The sequence below is a fragment of the Anolis carolinensis genome, chromosome 1 (genome assembly GCF_035594765.1).
Source record: "Anolis carolinensis isolate JA03-04 chromosome 1, rAnoCar3.1.pri, whole genome shotgun sequence".
Taxonomy (NCBI): Eukaryota; Metazoa; Chordata; class Lepidosauria; order Squamata; family Dactyloidae; genus Anolis; species Anolis carolinensis.
The window spans coordinates 183,659,189-183,669,597 of NC_085841.1; the positions used below are offsets into that span (position 1 = coordinate 183,659,189).

Consider the following 10,409-nt stretch of genomic DNA (forward strand, 5'->3'; position numbering starts at 1 on the left):
AACTGGAATCCCCCTGTCTAAGATCTCAGTCTCATCTATTCAGAATCCAAAATCACTTTGAAAAGTTGAATCAACAAAGCTTTCAAACAAGACAGAAAAAGTGAATAAACCACCCAACATCAATCCATTTTCTCATACATTGTAATTACATCAATAGTTTGAAAGGAGAAGAAAAAACTTCTCAAAATATATCCTGCCCTGTTTCCTATAAGCAATTCTGAATCACCATAGACTATTGTTTCAACAGCAGTTCAGAAGCTAGGCTAAGAAGGAAAAGGAAGATATAGGCTGCCATTGGACTATAAAATATCTTTGTGAAATGAACTCTGCTGCCAGAAGCGTATATAGTTGGCTTTCTAAATCCACAGATTCTGCATCCACAGTTTAAAAATATGTTTAAAAATCCAAAAGGCTATGTCTGCCTTTGCTTTTTTCTACAAGGGACACTATTTATTATTATATATAACAGGAATTGAACATCCCTGGATTTTGGAAACCATGAGTGGTCCTGGAACAAAACTCCAGCAGATATTAAAGGTACACTGTACTTAGAACTGTAAATCCAATTAAAAGACAGCAAACATTCCAAAAATCCTTCTTTTTCTGCCTTTAGGGAAAGCTCTCCATTATTGCCATGAGTGAGGCAGCCCATGATGCTCATCAACAGAAAGGCCTCTGAAATAGTCTTCAGCTTTTCCAGCTCCTTGTTTCACATCTAAGTAGCCTACTCCGATCTCTCCCAGCAAACAAGACAAAGCTACACTGAGCCAGTAATCCCAGCCAATAATCCACGACATGGGCAAAACAAATGCAGGTTTATTACATTCTGTTTAGATGCTGTTCCGCAAACACCAATTGTACCGCAACAGGACTAATGAAAGCCATCTCTTCCCATATATTTCATGTCGAAAGGGAATATAAACATTTTCAATGGACATTGATACCATATTTTCATATACACACTTAGCACCTCTAAAAGGAGATTCTATCAATTTAGGTCACAAACGTACAAACTGCAAAATAATCTGTGCCAGTGCTCACTTTCGACTCCTTGCTTCTTACAAGGCTCATCGTCCATCTCTTTTTCCTTCATATTCCTAAGAAAAGGTTTAAGAGGAACAAAAAAAAAAACCCTTCTACGTTTTGCTGATACAATTTTGAGATATGAAATGTCACTTTTGTTCCTGCATGCAAGAATGAATTATTTCAAAGGTATTCTTCCTGCTGGGCAAGATGTAGGAATTTCTACATATTTTTTATGACTCTCTGGATTTTGCAAAACAAGCAAACATCCACAAAACCCAGTCATTTCCAAAACCAACTCTGTTTTCTGACATACAAAGTATTTTCATAAGAAGTCTCAAAATTGTGGCAGTAGACCTTTTTTCCTAATAGCATGATCCAATGTCTTGAGACACCCTTTCTCACTACCGGTGAGAAAAACTATTTTTATGAATTCATTACTTGTTATCAAGGCCCCTGGCAGTGATGCCAGTAAGAAACACGAGCCTTGTTTTGCACATGTTTATATAATAACCATAACAAAAACATGCAGTATGGTGATTTGCATATTGGTTTAGGACTCTGGGAAGCTAAAGCCATGGAAATCTATTGGATGTCACACACTCTCAGGCCCAAAGGAATGCAGACCACCTCAGAACAAATCTTGCCAAGAAAACACTGTGATAGGTTCACCTTAAGTCACTAACTTTCAGTTGTAGTTCTACAGGATTGTTCTGGCCCCTTTGCTGTTTTTTCTTTATACACTATCTTTAGATAATCTCATCCGTTCAAATGGTTTTCTATACTGTATTATTTTTATGTTGCTGATGCTCAGCTGTACCTCTCCACTCCAAAACTGTCTTCTTAACACTGAACGCCGCATTACAGCATGTTTTTCAGCTATTTCGGCATGGATGCTTTGTTGTTGCCTAAAACATAACATGGCAAAGATAGAACTACTTATTATTCCTCCAAAACCTTATTTACAACATACACTCTCCATCACTGTTAATTTTCTCTGTAAATGAAGCACACAGTCTTAGCTTTATTTTTATTTTTCTTACTTTTCTGTCTTGTGTTCCCTATACTGAGGCTTCAGCAAAGTTATGATTTTTTTTCTTTATAACATTGCCAGAGTAAGACCTTTTCCTTCTGCTTCCTCTGCTAAGACCTTAATTCACGCCTTGGTCATTTCCTGCCTTAATCATTGTAATCTTCTTTTGACTGGTCTTCCATTATCTCCCCTTAGTCCTTTGACTTCCATTCAATAGTCTGCTGTTAAGATTATCTTTTGACCTGTCATGTTACCACACTTTTGATATTCCTTCATTTGTTACTCAGTATTTCCAGTATTCAATATAAGCATTTTGTTTTAATGTTCAAAGCTCTATACAATGCAACTCTCCTCTATTAATTTATCCTTTATTTCTTTTCACCAGTTTGCTTAAGATTTGCATTCCAGGAATGCTAGGCTTCTCACTCAACTAAGGGTTTCCTCTTTCTTAGCTCAGCTTCATCCTTTTTCAATCATTCATCCATACTCTTAAAATTGGCTGAATATATTTTATATTTAATTAGGATTTTACATTTGGCAGAGTTTCATATTCTATTATGAATTCATTCCCTCTGTATTTACATATTGTAGATTGTATGACATTTGGCAGGACGCACTGTTTTTGTTTGTTTTACTTGTAAACCTCCATTCACATTTATGAGACTATATATAAATGAGTAATAATAATCACTCTAAGTCAAAAATGACTTGAAGGCACACAACAAGAAGCAGATAACAACAGCAGGCACTGCTTCTCCATGTTCAAAGGCAGTACAGTTGAGGTAACAGATAACACAGAATGAAAATCAGACAACTACCATGCTCTGGCTTTCCCTGTGAGCTTTTTAGTACATCTAATTTCGCCCCAGTGCTGAAGTGTGTTAAAGCACTGAGCTGCTGAACTTGCAGACCGAAAGGTCCCAGGTTCAAATCCTGGGAGCGGATTGAGTGCCCGCTGTTAGCCCCGGCTTCTGCCAACCTAGCAGTTTGAAAACATGCCAATGTGAGTAGATCAATAGGTACCGCTCCAGCGGGAAGGTAACAGCGCTCCATGCAGTCATGCCGGCCACATGACCTTGGAGGTGTCTATGGACAATGCCGGCTCTTCGGCTTAGAAATGGAGATGAGCACCAACCCCCAGAGTCAGACATGACTGGACTTAATGTCAGGGGAAACCTTTTACCTTTAACTAGCTAATACAAGCCCAGAGTGTTAGATTAGATGTCCTTTTGGATAACATTTATAGCAGTTCTACATTTCTGGGTCTTTGCCCTACAACATAGCAAAAGAAGAAAACGATTACAGAGTAAGATAGTTGTTTAATACTATACTATACCAAAATAACTCATTTTTCTTTATCAAGCAAGTGAAGCTGTAGTAAAAGGCTAATTTTCTTTCCCATCTGAATGTATGAAAAAGGCTAGTTTTGTAGAAGAGGAAATTTCATGAGGAAAGAGGAGAGGGGTAGATTCCCATTTTTCTTTTTAATTTGGCAATCAGATACTATTTAAGAACAAGGAATTTATTAACAAGAATTTTTGTCAAAATACTAGTTCAACATGTAATTTTACTACAAGCAATTACACTTTGACCCAAGCAATAAAAAGTACAGTTATACCTAGAAATGATAGCAATCATGACAGGCTAAAAAATTTAAAATTGAGGTCTGAGTGTCCTGAAAGGAAATGTTAAAGTAATGATTTCATTTTGACGTTTTTGATTTCTTCTCAGAAGTATACTAAAATGTTGCCTTGAGTTAGCTAACATCTGACTATGAGTGTAGTGGTAAATCATAATATGGGCAAATCCCAAAGTGAGAAATCTAATATCTCTTAGCATCCTACAGTAGGTCAGATTTCCAAAGGGAAGGGGGCAGGAAGTGGCTCCATTTAGGGCTATGAATACAACCAGCAACTTACTCCGTCAACCCACTTTTGCTAACATTTGTATAAGAGGAAAGCGATTTTAAAAGACAATCCATCAACCCAATCAGATACTCTGTCAAAAGAAATAACTGTAGTCAATGAGGTGCTGTGTGGTTTCCGGGCTGTATGGCCATGTTCTAGCAGCATTTTCTCCAAACATTGCACCTGCATCTGTGGCTGACATCCTCAGAGGATTTGAAGAATTCTAGATCACTCTGACAACCATCATGTCAGACTACACAGAGAAGCTATTGAAATCCACAAGCATGTGGAATTCCAGACAGATATATATACACACTTCACTGGCCTCATTTCCAAACAAACCACTGAGGATGCTTAGAATCATAGAGTTGGAAGAGACCACATGAGCCATCTAGTCCAACCCCCTGCCATGCAGGAAAAGCACAATCAAAGTATCCCTGACAGATTACCATCCAGCATCTGTTTAAAACAGTGGTTCTCAACCTGTGGGTCACCAGATGTTTTGGCCTTCAACACCCTAACAGCTGGTAAACTGGCTGGGATTTCTGGGAGTTGTAGGCCAAAACACCTGGGGACCCACAGGTTGAGAACTACTGGTTTAAAAGCTTTCCACCACACTCAAGAGACAGAGAGTTCCACTGTTGAACAGCTCTTACGCTCAGGAAAGTTTTCCTAATGTTCAGGTGGGATCTCCTTTCCTGTCATTTGAACCCATGCTCCTAGTCCTAGTTTCCAGGGCAGCAGAAAACAAACCAGCTCCCTCTTCCTTATGATACCCTTTTACTATTTATACAGTAGAGTCTCACTTATCCAACATAAACGGGCCGGCAGAATGTTGGATAAGCAAATATGTTGGATAATAAGGAGCCATTAAGGAAAAGCCTATTAAACATCAAATTAGGTTATGATGTTACAAATTAAGCACCAAAACATGTTATACAACAAATTTGACAGAAAAAGTAGTTCAATACACAGTAATTTAATGTTGTAATTAGTGTATTTACAAATTTAGCACCAAAATATCACGATGTACTGAAAACATTGACTACAAAAATGTGTTGGATAATCCAAAACGTTGGATAAGTGAGTGTTGGATAAGTGAGACTCTACTGTACATGGCTATCATGTCGCATCTCAACCTTCTCTTCTGCAGCTAAATATATCCAGTTCTTTAAGATGCTCCTCATAGGAGATGGTCTCCAGACCTCTGATCAATTGAGTTGCCCTCCTTTGGACATCTTCCAGCTTGTCAATATCTCTTTTAAACTGGTGCCCAGAATTCGACACAGTATTCCAGAGGTCTAACAAAACCAGAATAGAGAGACAACATTGATTTTCCTCAATCTAGACACTATGCTCCTTTTGATGCAGCCCAAAATCCCATTGGCTATTTTAGCTGCTGCATCACATGTGTGTTGACTTCTTGTCCACAAAGACTCCATGATCTATCTCACACTGACTGTTGTCGAGCCAGGCATCACCCATTCTACATCTTGACATTTAATTTTTTTCTGCCTAAATGGATTATCTTACATTTGTCCTTGTTGAAATTCATTTTGTTAGTTTTGGCCCAGTTAGCTAATCTTTTGAATTCTAATCCTGTCCTCTGGAGTACTAGCTCTCCCTCCTAATTTGATGTAATCTGCAAACTTGATAAGCATGCTCTCTAATCCTACATTCAAGTCATTAATAAAGATGTTAAACATAACTGGCCCAGAACAGAACCCTGTGGCAGTTCACTTGTCACTTCTTTCCAGGATGAAGAGGAACCATTGATGAGCACCCTTTGGATTTGGTCACTTAACCAATTACAGATCCACCTAATAGTAGCATTGCCTAGCCCACATTTGACTAGTTTGCTTGCAAGAAGGTCAAGGGGGACTTTGTATGTGTTGTGATATAGTTTTTTTGTAAATTGTTTATGATTCTTGGTTATATATTATGTCTTGTCTTTTAGGTTTCTGCTTATGTATGTATTGTGACTTGATTCTGGTGTGAGCCACCCTGAGTCCTTCTGGAAAGGGGGCGGGATATAAATAAAGTTTATCAATATTATTATTACACAGATGTAGGTGAAAAGTCAGGAGTGGATGCTACTGGAATATGGCTATACAGCCCAAAAAAACTCATAGCAACCCAGAACGACTGTGTCGCAAAAAGATGCCAGTTTCAAAATAAGTGCCCCCAACATGCCACAGCTCAATAACACTCTTGAGCAGAGAAGGCTCAAGGCCTTGTCAAGCTAGAATCCCTAGCAGTGACTGGCTTGATCTTTCATCTTATATGGTTACAAGGTGCTCAGCCTTCCCTGCCCAAGAGTGTTGTTGGTGCCAAACTATGACTCCCAGGAGTCCCTTGCGCCATGGCAATTAAAGGGGTGCCAAACTGCATCCGTTCTCCAAAGCTCCCAATGAGGGAACACCAGCCATGCACATACCTGTTTCAAGCCGTGGGTTAGTCCTCCATGCCCACTGAGAGTCAAGGGAGACAAGGCAGGGCTGGGAAGTCAAGGGCTCCTCCTCCTCAAGAGTCTCCTCTCCGCTTATCCGCCGCCTTCTTTCCTCTCTCTCGCCTTCCTCCTCTTCTCCGGCAGGAGCACCTGACTCGGCTTGGGCGCGCTTCCGCCTCTCCTCCACTTCCGGCTTCTTTCTCGGCCCCTCCAATGGGCGGCCCAATCAGGAGGCGCAATCGAGGCCAGAGGCGCAGAGCAGGGTGCGCGCGCACCCCAGGCATTAGCGAACCATCTCAGGCAGCATCGTCCACTCAGCTTCCTAAGGCTCCAACAGTTAAGTCAAGTATGCCTCCGCCACACTGTAGAATGAAGGCAGTTCGACACCATTTTATCTCCCAAGGCACAATGCAACCAAATCCTGTTAGTTGTGGTTTTGCATGGCTCTCTTCTGCCCAAGAGTGCTGCTGGTGGTTTAGCTAACCCCAGGATCCCATTGCATTGAGCCTTGGGAGATAAAGCAGGATCAAACTCCCCTAAAGCCCTTTCTACACTGCCATATAATCCATATTATCAAAGCAGATAAGGCACATTATCTGCTTTGACCTGGAGTATATGTGGGCCCTTCCACACAGCTCTATAACCCAGAATATCAAGGCAGAAAATCCCTCAATATCCACACAGTTGAATAAAATCCCACATATACTTTTTTTTTCTTTAGGTGAGGGGCAGTAGGGACCCTTGCTCATTTGCATTGACCCCTGGCCTTAATTTTTTTTTTTTATGCTTTTCAAAATACATTAAAAGTAGGGGAACAATTTGAACAGATAGAAAAAAGAGTGAAGACAATAGGATAATATAAAAGGGGGAAAAACCCACTCCTGTACGGACCCTTCCAGATCCTCTGCACTGTGAGGCATATTTTCTTGTCTTCCGAACATTTTGACGATAAATGTTCGTTTACATCTTTGAGCCAAAAAAAATATTTTTACATGTATTTCATAAAAGTTTACATATCTCTTTTGCCAAGTATAAATTCGGAATGTTCCAGTCTGTTCTATGTCTTGGCGGATTGCTCTGAGATATTGTCTGTTAATAAATCCATGTTTCTAATGTCTAATAGCCTCAAAAGCCATTTTTCCAATGAGGGGAATTCTTTTGTTTTCCATAATTTTGCTAGACATATCCTAGCTGCCGTAACCATATAATTAAAGAGCTTTTCCGCATTGAGGTCCATGTGGAAATCGGTGATTCCTAGTAGGAAATACTCCGGTTTCATATCAAAAATTTTTTGCAATATTTTCTCCATTTCTTTGTGGATTCCCTGCCAAAACTTCTTTATCTTCTTGTAACCCACATCTGCTTTGAACTGGGTTATCTGAGTCCACGCTGCCATGTATTACAGTTCAAATCAGATAATGTGGGATTTTATTCAGCTGTGTGGAAGGGGCCCCAGTTCCAAACAGAATATTGTGCGATTTTCTGCCTTGATATTCTGAGTTATAGGGCTGTGTGGAAGGGCCCTGAGTCTGCACTGTCATATAATCCAGTTCAAAGCAGATCATCTGGATTTTATGTGGCAGTGTAGATGGGGCCTAGTTCTGCAATGTAGATGCACACCATGATGTCAGAGAACAGGGTTTGAAACCCATAGGGCGATCCTGGGCAAGGCACACTCTCAGCCCATGAAAAAGCCCCTGATTTTTTTATTGTTGTTGTGATATTCTATGCTTTTATTGTGCAACGTTTCTGTCTTTTTGTAGGAAACAGCAGTGCCATGAAAGAAAACGGTACTGTTCCATTATCTAGGCGCAAGCCACAAGATGGCACTAGAGAAAAAAGGATAGTCCATTTTATAGGGGTGGAGGGTGGGTTGAAGGAGGAAAACCATTTCCCCCTGTTTTCCTGTTATTCCCCCCACCCATGTCCCTCGTTTATTATATGGGAAGTGGGTGGGTGGGGGGAATAACCAGCGAAAACTGGAGAAATTTTCTTCTTCAATTTCTGCCCCATTAAATAACTATTCTCTCTCTAGAGCCCCTTTTTGGACTCTGCCTGGATAACAGTACCGAGGAAACAACTTGAAGGCACACAACAATAACCTAGAGTCTTGAAGTGGAACATCAAAAGAAGTCGGACTTGTTATGTTGAATTTTGGCTGCTTTGTTTCCCAAGTTTGTTACAGCTTTGGGCCAAGCATTGTAATTTTTTTCCAGATTTATTCAGAGGAGGCTTGTCCTTGCTTTCATCCGAGGTTGAGAGTGTGCCTTGCCCAAGGCCACCAATTGCTTTCAATGACTGAGACCCCTTCTACACTGCCATATAAAATCCAGATAATCTGCACTGAAGTGTGTATGGCAGTGTAGAATCATATAATCCAGTTCAAAGCAGATCATGTGTCTTATTTGCTTTGTTAATTTGGATTATATGGCAGTGTAGAAGGGGCCTGCATGGGGATTCGAACTCCGGTTTCCTGCAGTCCTGATTCAACAAACCGCCGCACTACCCTAGCTCTGGAGGTTACCACTCCAGACCATAGGAAGAAAAATAACATAATTTATTACTAATCCATATATCTGTGCCTCTTCTTGACAGACTTTTTTTCCATTTGGAGAATTTCCACCTGGCAGTCTCAAGTCATACAGTCCCGACATATAGGCCACCAAGCCCTTAAAGAAAGTCACCCAGAAGTCCTGCCTCTATCTCCCCAAACGGACTCAGGGCTGCTAACACAGGGCACATCCTCTGTTTTGAACTGGATTATATGAGTACACTGCTGTATAATCCAGTTCAAAGCAAAAAATCTGGATTTTATATGACAGTGTAAAGGGAGCCAAAGTGAATTTGAACACAGTTAACAACTGATTCTTGTAAATGTAATGATTAGCAAGCAGTCCCCATACTACTGGAGCACTGAACCTGCTTGATGTGTTGTGGAGTCTAAAGGAATAGTTCAAAATGGTGTCAGCACCTTGGATAGCTCTTTAAAATTCAGACTAAGCCCCTTCTACACTGCCATATAATCCAGATTATTAAATCAGATAATTCACATCTGATTTGAACTGGATTATATGAGTCCACACTGCCATATAATCCAGTTCAAATCAAATAATCTGGATTTTATGTGGCAGTGTAGAATGGACCTAAAACACCTGGAAGCTTCAGGCAGTATGGTCAATGATGAGGGATGCTGGGTTGGCAATCCAACTGTGTCTGGAGACCTTCAACTGTCTCGTTCTTGTTGTATCTTGCATAATAACTAAATTGGCTCTTAATAACTCCCACATTCCTGGTAAAAAGATAGATCACATTTCAAGGGGCATCAAGACTGGACAAATTATGGAAAGCCATGGCAGGCAAAAGGCCCACGCTTCCATTAATGTCCATCTGCGCTCCACACACAAAAAAACCCCACACCCAAACAGGTTTGTCCTATATAATCCCAATGCTCCTTTTCTGGAACTAGTTCGTAGTTTCAGGTCTCCTGAAAAGTTCTTTTGGTGCCAAACGCTACCGTTTATTACTGCTACATGATAAACCTTCATTGGTGGTACATGAAGCAGCAGATAATATGTAGCAGAGAAGCATTCCATTTCTTTTGTCGATGGGATCTAGTATCGCTTCGCAGTCAAAGGTAGAACTGGACCCCCAAACTAATCCTATCTGGACTATCCCATAGCAGGCAAACAAATCCAGTCCCCGCTGCTGGCTAAATGGGGCCCCTGAGCTGGGCTACATCAACTCCTGGTCAATGCCCATAGAAGGCAGTTTGGGGTTATATAGTGAAAGGGCAAACAAATAAAATCAGAGTGTACACACAGAACCATTCTCCCTTTCCTACATAACTGTACAAGCAAGTAGCAAAGGTAATGGTTTTCCCCTGACATTAAGTCTAATCGTGTCTGACTCTGGGAGTTGGTGCTCATTTCCATATCGAAGCCAAAGAGCCGGTGTTGTCTGGAGACACCTCCAAGGCACTCCACTGCATGGAGTGCGG

General features: G+C 40.6%; 1 protein-coding gene across 6 annotated transcripts in view; it reads right to left on the reverse strand.

The window, feature by feature from the left end:
• pikfyve (phosphoinositide kinase, FYVE-type zinc finger containing) overlaps nucleotides 1-6,604 on the reverse strand; it is a 103,853-nt gene extending 97,249 nt beyond the window's left edge. For 3 of the 6 annotated variants that reach the window (XM_008109199.3, XM_008109197.3, XM_008109198.3), the window contains exon 1: nucleotides 6,401-6,603. The gene's annotated coding sequence lies outside the window, so the exon portion shown is untranslated. Of the gene's footprint in view, nucleotides 1-1,843; nucleotides 2,549-6,400 lie in introns of those variants that run through there. The other 3 variants (XM_008109196.3, XM_008109194.3, XM_008109195.3) reach the window with 3 other exon arrangements.
• Between the last annotated feature and the right edge of the window lie 3,805 nt (nucleotides 6,605-10,409).